This window comes from Parasteatoda tepidariorum, chromosome 3, assembly GCF_043381705.1.
Source record: "Parasteatoda tepidariorum isolate YZ-2023 chromosome 3, CAS_Ptep_4.0, whole genome shotgun sequence".
In the NCBI taxonomy this organism is placed as follows: Eukaryota; Metazoa; Arthropoda; class Arachnida; order Araneae; family Theridiidae; genus Parasteatoda; species Parasteatoda tepidariorum.
In genome coordinates, this window is record NC_092206.1 from 76,698,935 (window position 1) to 76,709,251 (window position 10,317).

Sequence of the window (10,317 nt, forward strand, 5' to 3'; positions counted from 1 at the left end):
AATGAAATTATATTTTTGTAGTGCTAAATACACTACAGTACTCCGCCGCCAGAACTATATGTGTGATAGAATTCGATAAACAGATGCAACTAGTTGATTCCTTGCTCTGGAGCCCCCGTAACTTACGGTTACAGGCCGAGCTTCAACTGCAGTCGATACGATGCTACGCTGGCTGTTGCTTCCATAGCTGAAGCTTGGCTTTTGCGTTGTAATGCTGTAGCATCCGTGGGGGTGGAGTGCATGCTCAGGTAAACGTTACGTAGTCTCACATCGATTGCAGTTTAAGCCTGGTCTGGAACTGTAAGTTACGGTGACTGTAGCGCCCGGAGAAGAAGCTCGGCTTGTACGTTGCAACGCTGTTGCGTCCGTGGGGGAGGGGGTGAATGCTAAGCTCAAACGTTGCGTAGCCTCGCATTGATTGCTTGCTGTTTGCTCAGCCTGTTGAAGTCTTTGCGAGGCTACGTAATGCTTGAGTCGAGCATCCACCACCTCTACCACGAGAGTTATTTAATTGTAACGTACAAGCCGATCATCAACTCCAAGCTCTACTGCCCCCGTAACTTACGGTTACAGGCCGAGCTTCAACCGCAGTCGATACGAGGCTACGCTGGCTGTTGCTTCCATAGCTGAAGCTTGGCTTTTACGTTGAAATGCTGTAGCATCCGTGGGGGAAGGGTGTATGCTCAGCTAAAAGTTACGTAGTATCGCATCGATTGCGGTTTAAGCCTGGTCTGGAACTGTAAGTTACGGTGACTGTAGCGCCCGGAGAAGAAGCTCGGCTTGTACGTTGCAACGCTGTTGCGTCTGTGGGGGAGGGGGTGAATGCTAAGCTCAAACGTTGCGTAGCCTCGCATTGATTGCTTGCTGTTTGCTCAGCCTGTTGAAGTCTTTGCGAGGCTACGTAATGCTTGAGTCGAGCATCCACCACCTCTACCACGGGTGTTACAGAATTGTAACGTACAAGCCGATCATCAACTCCGGGCTCCACAGCCCCCTTCACTTACAGTTACAGGCCGAGCTTCAACTGTAGTCGATACGAGGCTACGCTGGCTGTTGCTTCCATAGCTGAAGCTTGGCTTTTACGTTGCAATGCTGTAGCATCCGTGGGGGTGGGGTGTATGCTAAGCTAAACGTTACGTAGTCTCGCATCGATTGCGGCTTAAGCCTGGTCTGGAACTGTAAGTTACGGTGACTCTAGCGCCCGGAGAAGAAGCTCGGCTTGTACGTTGCAACGCTGTTGCGACCGTGGGGGAGGGGGTGCATGCTAAGCTCAAACGTAGCGTAGCCTCGCATTGACTGCTTGCTGTTTGTTCAGCCTGTTGAAGTCTTTGCTAAGCTCAAACGTTGCGTAGCCCAGCATTGATTGCGGTTGTTTGCTCAACCTGTTGAAGTCTATGCGAAGCTACGTAACGTTTGAGCCGAGCATCCACAGCGAAGTCTTTTATGCAAATGTTTCCTGAAGAGTTTAAAGTTCCACAAGTATCCAGTACCCAAGTGTTGGATATGCCTCAAGGGAATGACGAATCTGAAGGGAATGAGGAACTCAAGGGAATGTTGGATGGAGCCCAAATGCCTTGTGATGAAACAGAAGTGTTGGATATGCCTCAAACGTTAGATGAATCAGAAGTGTTGGATAAGCCTCAAGTGTTTATTGAATCAAAAGTATTGGATATGTCTCAAGTGTTTGTTGAATCTAAAGAGCCCCAAGACGTGTTTTCTAATGTGGATTTTTAACTCATTGCAACAAAGGAAGATCAAGAATGGGATAACATCTGAGACTTTTTATACAATTTTTTGGACTCTTTGGAGGCTTTGGATTTACGTACAGTTGTGATACCCTGTTGAAAAAGACAGCATCCATTTAATCCAGGAAAGCCCTTGGATCAATAAAAAAACAAAGGAAACGCATATATAATGTAAATATTGCATTGTATTGAAAGTATCGTGTTGTATTGTAAATTTAAATGTATTGTATTATAATATAAATAAATAAAACCCTGGGGTTTATTTTTTTCAATACTGTTTGTCATTCTTTAAGATTTCATTTCTTGTCACATGGCCAATTAGGATGTCATAACATTTTGTGTACAATCAGATTGCCGCACGTCATAACTCTTCATCCTTTTTCGCGTACAAAAGGGGATTCCATCCATCACATCATCTAATATGTTTAGTCTCTCTAAGATGGATCAGCTCATGAGAGAACAACTCTCATCATTACAGATTTTACTGACAGAACATAATTCTCGAATGTTTTCTATTAATGGCGCACACTGTCTCAGAAAAACATGTGATCAGAAGATATGTAAAAGTTTTTGTCAATGACAAAAAGAATATCATATCTCCCAAGATTATGAATATAGTCTAGTACCGTGTGAATTTTTGTTGTTGATGAAGAGATTGGAGTCAATCGACATGCAACTCTCAATTTTTGCCTGCACTTTGTCTGACAGAACCCTAAAAACCTTACTATTACTTTAAATTCACTTCAAATGCTTTTAAGTAAACTCAATAACTTACTTCATTTTCACGCAATTAATTAAATAAATCTATTTCAAAATTCATAAGTTGTCTTTCACCTTTCAAGTTTTAAAAGGCAGGCGAAGCACCTTCGTTTTGACAACACGTTCGTTGTTAAAGCGGCTTCCTATATTTCGTGGATAGGATATCAGTTAGATCTCAGTAAATCAAATAATAAATATATCTAAGATGACATCACTTCATTTCCTGGAAATTCATTAATGATCAATCAGTTACAGACACAATACGTGCCTGTTAGGATAAGAATACGAATCGTCTAATTAGGATGAGTGGAAGTGAATATTGATTGAATGATAGTGAAACACTGATCTAGTTGAGCCTCTAACTTGGACATCTGTATTTAAAAAAAGAACCTTTTAGTTGTTAGTAAATTCAGCCCTGAATCTAACTATCTGTGATTTAAATTTTGGTTGATAAAATTATTAGAAAGCGGCAAAAAACTAAACCTTTTTTATACTTCACTACCATTTTAAATAGGTTTTTATTATTTTATGTTTTTGCAAATGTACAAAAAAAATCGAGTTTTAATTAGTTTTTATTTCGAAGCGTAATATCGAGAAAATATTCTTAATTTATGATGACACTAGAACGCCACCTAATCCGCACTTTGAAACCATCAGCCTTTTTTAAAGCATTCGCTGTTAATTTTGGAAAAGTTAAAGTGTTGAATAATATATAACTAAACTTATTTCAGATAAATAAATGTCTAATACCGCTTTTCCTAAGAAAGTCATAAAACTGAGAGGTAGAAAAGAATTTGGCGACAAAAATTAGCGAGAAAACTTCTTTGATAATAAAAAATAAAGAAAAAAAAATACCCTTTATCTTCAACAAATTGTTATCTAATAAATAACCGTTATCACTATTTATATCTAAAGTAAAATGTATTGCTTCAAAACAATGAATCTTTCTGGTTGTAATTGTAAAGCTATTTTTCATTAAAAGCTCAACATAAAAACTGTATTTATTATTATATTCGTGTTGAGAGCAAAAAAAAAATTTTGTTTTAAATAATATTCCACATAAGTGGAACAAATATGAAAAAGAAAAACACAGTTGTTATTGATTTAAGTATACATGCGTTTGAAGGCCACTGAGTGTGCGCATGTTTGTTTTATTGATGTTAAAATAAGTAAGTCATAATACTATTTTCTTTTTAACTATTTTACTCTTCTTCGGTGTTTCGTTTATTTTTAATTATTAAAAAAATTATTATTTTCATGTATTCGCATTTATTATAAGATTATTTCCATATTTTATCTTATATGTATAATATATGTTCGCATCTATAATGAGAATATGTCTATATTTTCCCCTATATGTTCATAGTATAAAAACGCATTGAGACCGCGTGTTTATTTCAATATCGAAACAATTAACTTATATTTCATTTTTTTCATGTCTGTTTTATTTCGTTCGATATTTTGCTAAGTTGAATTTTTTTGACAATGCACATAGAAAAAATATTATTTCTGCGCATCTTTAATGTGATTATATTTTTATCCTATGAATTTTCCTATTTTTCGTTGTAAATAATTTTACTATGCAGAATGAAAAATAATCTTTCACTTCGGTGTTTCTTATGTTACGTTTTTAGTTTATTAATTAATTTTTTTACTGTCAGTTAAATAAAATTTTTAATAATATTAATAAATTTTTTATAATATTTTATCCAGAGGGTATAAATGATTTGAACGTATTTTTGTGGCACAGGAAGAGGAATCGATCTAACAGTACTAAATGTATAGGGCAGTACATAATCTAGAATAGCGGTTAAAATGCTTAATTTTCTTTTGGTCTCATGCCTGTTTTTAGGCAGTGGGGGTGCGATTATTCCTTTTTTCAGTGGCGCCATCTATGGCTAGGAATTCGACTTCTGCCACGCCATTCACACAACCGTAACCCGTTTATAGGGCAGGTCACATTCACACACAAAGGAGAAAGGACATAGAACACACAGAGAGAGAGAGAGAGAAAGAAACATCCATGCCTTGCCCGGGATTCGAACTCAGAACCATTATGATGCAAGGACAGTTCCCTGCCCCCTACGCAGGCCGTTCGGCAAAATGCGTAATAACACTTTCAAGTTACTATTAGTGATTTATTTTTGTGGCGAAACTTAAAAACCACTCTTGTGCTATATACATGGAAAATATAATTTATAAAATTCAAAATAACCTTATGATTGGTAAAAATATGTTTAAATTAATATGCAATTTCAATAATAAAATTTCCTAGAATATTTAGGCTGTAAGAAATTTCTAAGATTCCGTTCCGATTTTGGAATCGTATTATTATTTAAACTCAGTTGACCATCCTTTATTTTGTTATCCATGACAATGTTAGCTGAATGAAAATGACAGTATAGTCCAAAGGGTCATACCATCGGCCAAGCTCAAAGCTAAGTGTTATTTTAATTGTGTTCAATGGATTCTAAGTTCTGGAAAAAGTTGGAAACACAGCATATCAAAATAATAAATGACGATAAAAATACTTTTAACTCTTTTAATGAAAAGAAATATGCATGATAAAATAAGCAAAAATACTTATTATTAAAATTTTCTTATGATTTTTAGGTTTGGGTTCTTGAATTTAATTTTAAATTCAAGTAAATGTTAAACTAAAGGAAACATCAAGAATATAATAGAAATATGGAAAATATAGGTATGAATTTTTTTATTTCTTCTTTTCCGATATTTTAAAATCTGTGATATAAAAGTATTTTTAATCATCATTCTTGATCAAATGATAAAGTTTCAGTTACAACACCTTCGTGCAGCTGAGGCACTCTAGTCGGTCTTTTACTGTAATATCCCCTTACAGCCGAATTTCGTCACACTTTTCTAACAGGCATGTCCCGCATTGATGCTTGCCGTTATTTCACACAATGTTGCTTTTCTGTTAGCATCAAGGGTTCTACGCACGTATCGACGTATTCGGTTATTAAGTGCAGGTGGTCGGTCACCACGTTGTCCATGGCCGAAATAAGGTATTCTTGAAACTACAGATCTAAGAGTGTTGAATTTTGTCACAATTTCCGAAATGGAATGTCCCATGCTTCTATCTTCAACTACTATTCCTCGTTCATAGTTTGTTAATTTTCGTCTTGCGGTCATATTTACATCAGAAACATTCTCAGATAACTTGAAAACAAATATAATTTCAGGCAGAGCACTACCTATATATATATTTTACCCGCGATACTTCTGTCATGTATATTTGCTTATTGCTCTCCCATGACTTATGTCACCTCAGTGTATGATATTAAGAAAACAGGATCAAAATGTAGTTTCTGGTGTGACAAAAAGGATTTGTTAGCTTTTTCCTCGTAAGCGATTATATTAGCTCGTAAGTATTTGCGATTACATTGTCAACGAATACCTCATCACAAGATTGAATTGAGCTGAGTAAACTTGCGTTTAATAATAAACCTTATACTAATCCAGATGTAGGGCATTTGTCCCTTGAAGACAAGCTTCATGCATATAATTTTTTTTCGAGCGTGAAAACGCTATGCCAATCTCGATTTGAAGGTGTTTTATTGAAGGTTGTTTAACATGACCCAGAATGAGGGCAACGTGCGTAGAATAGAGCCAGATTAACACAGACCGAGTAGTAACGATACGCTCTAGTAGCTATAGTTTTAGAGTAAACGATTAGCAGTATTTAGAAATATTAGTTAACCTCAAAAAGGCTTCAATAAGCTTTTAAAACCATTGCATTGACATCGGTTTCAAAGCGTCAATGCGTGCTAGCGCAACTTATCCCAGTAGAAATTGTTTTTAACGAGTTTGGCATAGTGTGATTATCCTCACAATAGGATATATGTCTTTTATCGTAAATGAAAAATACCTAAAAGCTACTTGTGTGTTTCATTAAATGGATTATATGGAGCCGCGGTAGCTCAGGGGATGGATCGTTCGCCTCCCAGTGAGTTGCCCAGGTTTGAATCTCAGAGGTGGCTTATTGCTAAGAATTCTGCTTCCGGCTCGCACCAACCACAGTGATGGCATAAATTATCCTCAGTGGTAGACGAATCATGGATTTTAATTTTCTTACCGTCAGGTTGACCCTGGAGGTTTTTGTTCTTTTTCTCTTTATGTTAAGCAAGTGCTGGTTAGTACCATCGAAAAGTCCTCCACGAAGGCTAGACTGTCCCAATGTCTGAGTCAGGAGTTCCCTTGTCTTTTGGATTGAGTTCAAAATTGCAAGGCTACAAAGTTAAACATTGGTAGCAGTTAACTCAAATTTGCCAAATCAGCCATTGTCTTACAACAGAAGCTGATATTTGTTTCCAACATAAATGAGCTGTTCATTATCTAACTTAATTTATCAATTATATTATCATTAAATGATTCATATTCTTCTATTTTTTGAACTTCACGTGTTTTTTTTTCGATGACTGACAATAATTCAATTCTAAAATTTAATAATCCGTGTAACTTGAGAAATCTAAATAACTTAAAATATTTACGATTTAATTTGCAAACATTACTTCCTATGTTACAAACTGTTTTACTTATTGAATAACGATTAAATGATTATTTGACTAAGTTGTATATATGTGAGCTCGCTTATATTTATTATTGGGTCTCGTTTGTATAACAGTTCATTCCCCAACCCAAAGATATAACTTCATGGCACAATTCTTTTGAATGTATATACTGTTGAAAATATTTAAAGGGTCAAAATTTTTTTGCAATAAAAATACTGACAAAGCAAATAAACAAAACCTTGCCAAAATATCACCGACACTCTGTCAGTCAGAGAAATTTTTTAAATGGGATATATGATCATCTCTAGCTGCTACACAACTCTCGCACCGGTGTTTCATATTGCTTGCAAGGGTCCTTAATAATCCCTGAAACAACCCCATTCATTCTTGCACCAAGCCACTTTTGACCGTCCCACACATGTTCGATGGGATTAATGTCAGGAGACATTGCAGACCATTCCAATCGTTGAATACCCTCTGATTGGAGGTATTCGTCCACCTCATTAAGTCCGTTATCATTAAGATAAAATTTTGGCTCCACGGAAGTTTCATATGGGTTTCAAAGGTTTTGTATCTGTAACACTGTCCTATCAGAATACCTCTATTGTTCACATAAAGGATTGTATGCCCGTTTACCACGATCACTGTCAAGACCATCAGACCACCTCAACCATAGTAGGTTTTTTTTAACAATGTTAGAGGGTCGATATGGACTTCCTGGTTCTCTCCAGATGAGAACGCGTCTTAAGTAGCTATTCAGACTGAATCATAACTCATCAACCTGTATCAAGTCTTTGGATGACTGTTATTCCTGAAATGAGACAGTTACGATGCGAGATGGGATAGTTACGTCGCTTTTGCGTCGCTTATGCCTCTTGGTCAGAAGTCTTAAATAAAAGTCTGAAGCCAGTGTTGTGCCTTTTTGCGGCCCTGGCCAGATGGGAGGACCCCTGTCTCTTTCAGTGCACTGTCTCCACAGAGTGGACACCACATTTTTCTCAACCCCGAAGTTTCTGCAGCAGGTAGCCTGTGATTGGCCCACCTCGAGACTCTAGTCGAGGACAACTGGATTTATTAACGATGGATAAGCTGAGAAAAATTCAAAGAGAAAGAAAACAATTGGGATAAACTACATTTCAATATGTCTCTACGCTACTATCTTCGGCGAGCAAACGAAGTACCGCTACACAAACGATCACAGCTCTACTAATGACGTCACAGGGGACTACTTGACAGAGGTGCCCGCGCTTTGTCTTCGACAGTGTTGTCTAATGACTAACGAAATTGTAACGTTGCCAAAATAATGCAATAAAAATATGCAATAAAAATATGCAAAACAATAGTAAGCATTTTCTTTCTTAATTTTAAAGTTAGATAGAATGAATTCGAAATGTTAGATTATCAGAATTAAAGGAAATTAACTATATTTAATTGTACACAACACAAAGCATAAAAAAGGTTTATTCCATTTTACTAGGCTACATAATTAAAAATATGTATATGATAATTACAATAAAAAGGAGTATGATGATCATAATAATGGTAGCATATAATATTTAAGGTTGTTAGTAATGACCATACTTAGCATATATTGCTAAAATCCTTGTTAAAAAAAGTATGCTTCCTATACATTTGTATATGTACTGTAAACTATCTATCTATGCCTGGGATATAGTCTGCAGATAATCAGAAGTTGACTGTATACCCGCGTGGCATACACCGGTACAAGTAATGTTGATGCATCAATGACAAGTTTGTATCCTTGCATGTTGGGGTGTCAAGAATCATATATGGTTGTAAATCATTAACAAGTTGCAAATTAGTGTTAATGCAGAAAAACGACAAATGCGAATCGCTGCTGTGGAAGGAGGGATTGAAAACATAGAAATCTGCTTAATTTGTCAGAAGAAACAGGATTATAAACGTGCTTCATTAAGCAATTAAAAAAGGTTTTATCCCTCCTTCCTCACTAGTAATTCAAAACATTTCAATGTTGTTATTTTTTATTTTGATTCCAGTATTATTTAAGGTTCGTGTATATAATTTTTTTAAAACTTTACCTTTAAAAGGAGCTCTTATAGTAACTGCAGCAATGTTATTATGAATTGTTCATACTTTTGAAAAAATACTTTGATTTCCGAGTATTATTCTTGCTTCGGGATTTAAAAAAGTTGAGGATCTTAGCGCTGCTTGCTCGTCTCTGGTGAAATGTAGGTCAGTGAAAATGTTTCTTGGCATCTTGTATTGCGTTGTTATATGTCAACGCCATTTTATCTTCAATGATCTGCTTCAGAACAAAACCCATAGTTTTGTTAAATAATTCATCGGGAATCTCTTCTAGCATCTCCAGAGTCTGTCCTTCGAACCACCAAGAGTAGATGTTGAACGATGTAATGTTTACTCTGTCAATTGATGGCCCTCCACCATTGCTGAAACGACAAAATTTGTTTAGATATGCATCATTTCTAAACAAATCATTAAAAATAGTTTTGACATTAGATTCTAGCTGATTGAGAAAAAAAGTTGTGCATTGATTATCAGGATATCCATGAAAATATACTCCATTACTCTGCACTGAATATGCTGTACTTTTATACACATACACCGAGATAAAAGTACTATACGCAAAAGTACAGAAGATGGGGAAATCTACTCTTCCTTCTCCATATATGAGAGCACCAAAAAGCTCCGACCGAATTGAATTGGTAACTACTTTTGTAAAATTAACAACGAAGTATGGTTTTAAAATATGTGATACATTTTGGTTAATGCGAAAAAATTTGGCAATTTTATCTTGATATGTTAAAGATTTTATTTTGTATCACAAGACAAAATTAATAACAAATTATAATACCTAACAATAATCGTCCGGAAAGCAAATTGTGATGGCAAAAGGAAAGATAACATAATTTTGTGGGGGATGATCCTCCACAATGCCGCGGTCTCACTTTTAATAAATCTTGTTTAATAGTACAAAATGAAATTTCTGGAAAACTCCTGATCGTATTGAGCTTTCTTTTAAAGAATAGAAAAATTAATTTCTGATTTATTGTTTAATTTTGCAATTTTTTTTTTTCATTTTAAATTTTTGCTCAATAAGTTCCATTTCTGTTTCAATTTTTTGGTGCTCCTCAGACTATTGTATTGATAAATTTTGATTTGGCTGCATTAATGCAATATTAGAAAGCACTCCTTTTTTGTGGATATAATCGCGTGAGCTGATGACGAGATTATTTTTTATTTCTTCTTTATTTTGATTTACGGCTTTATATATATATCCC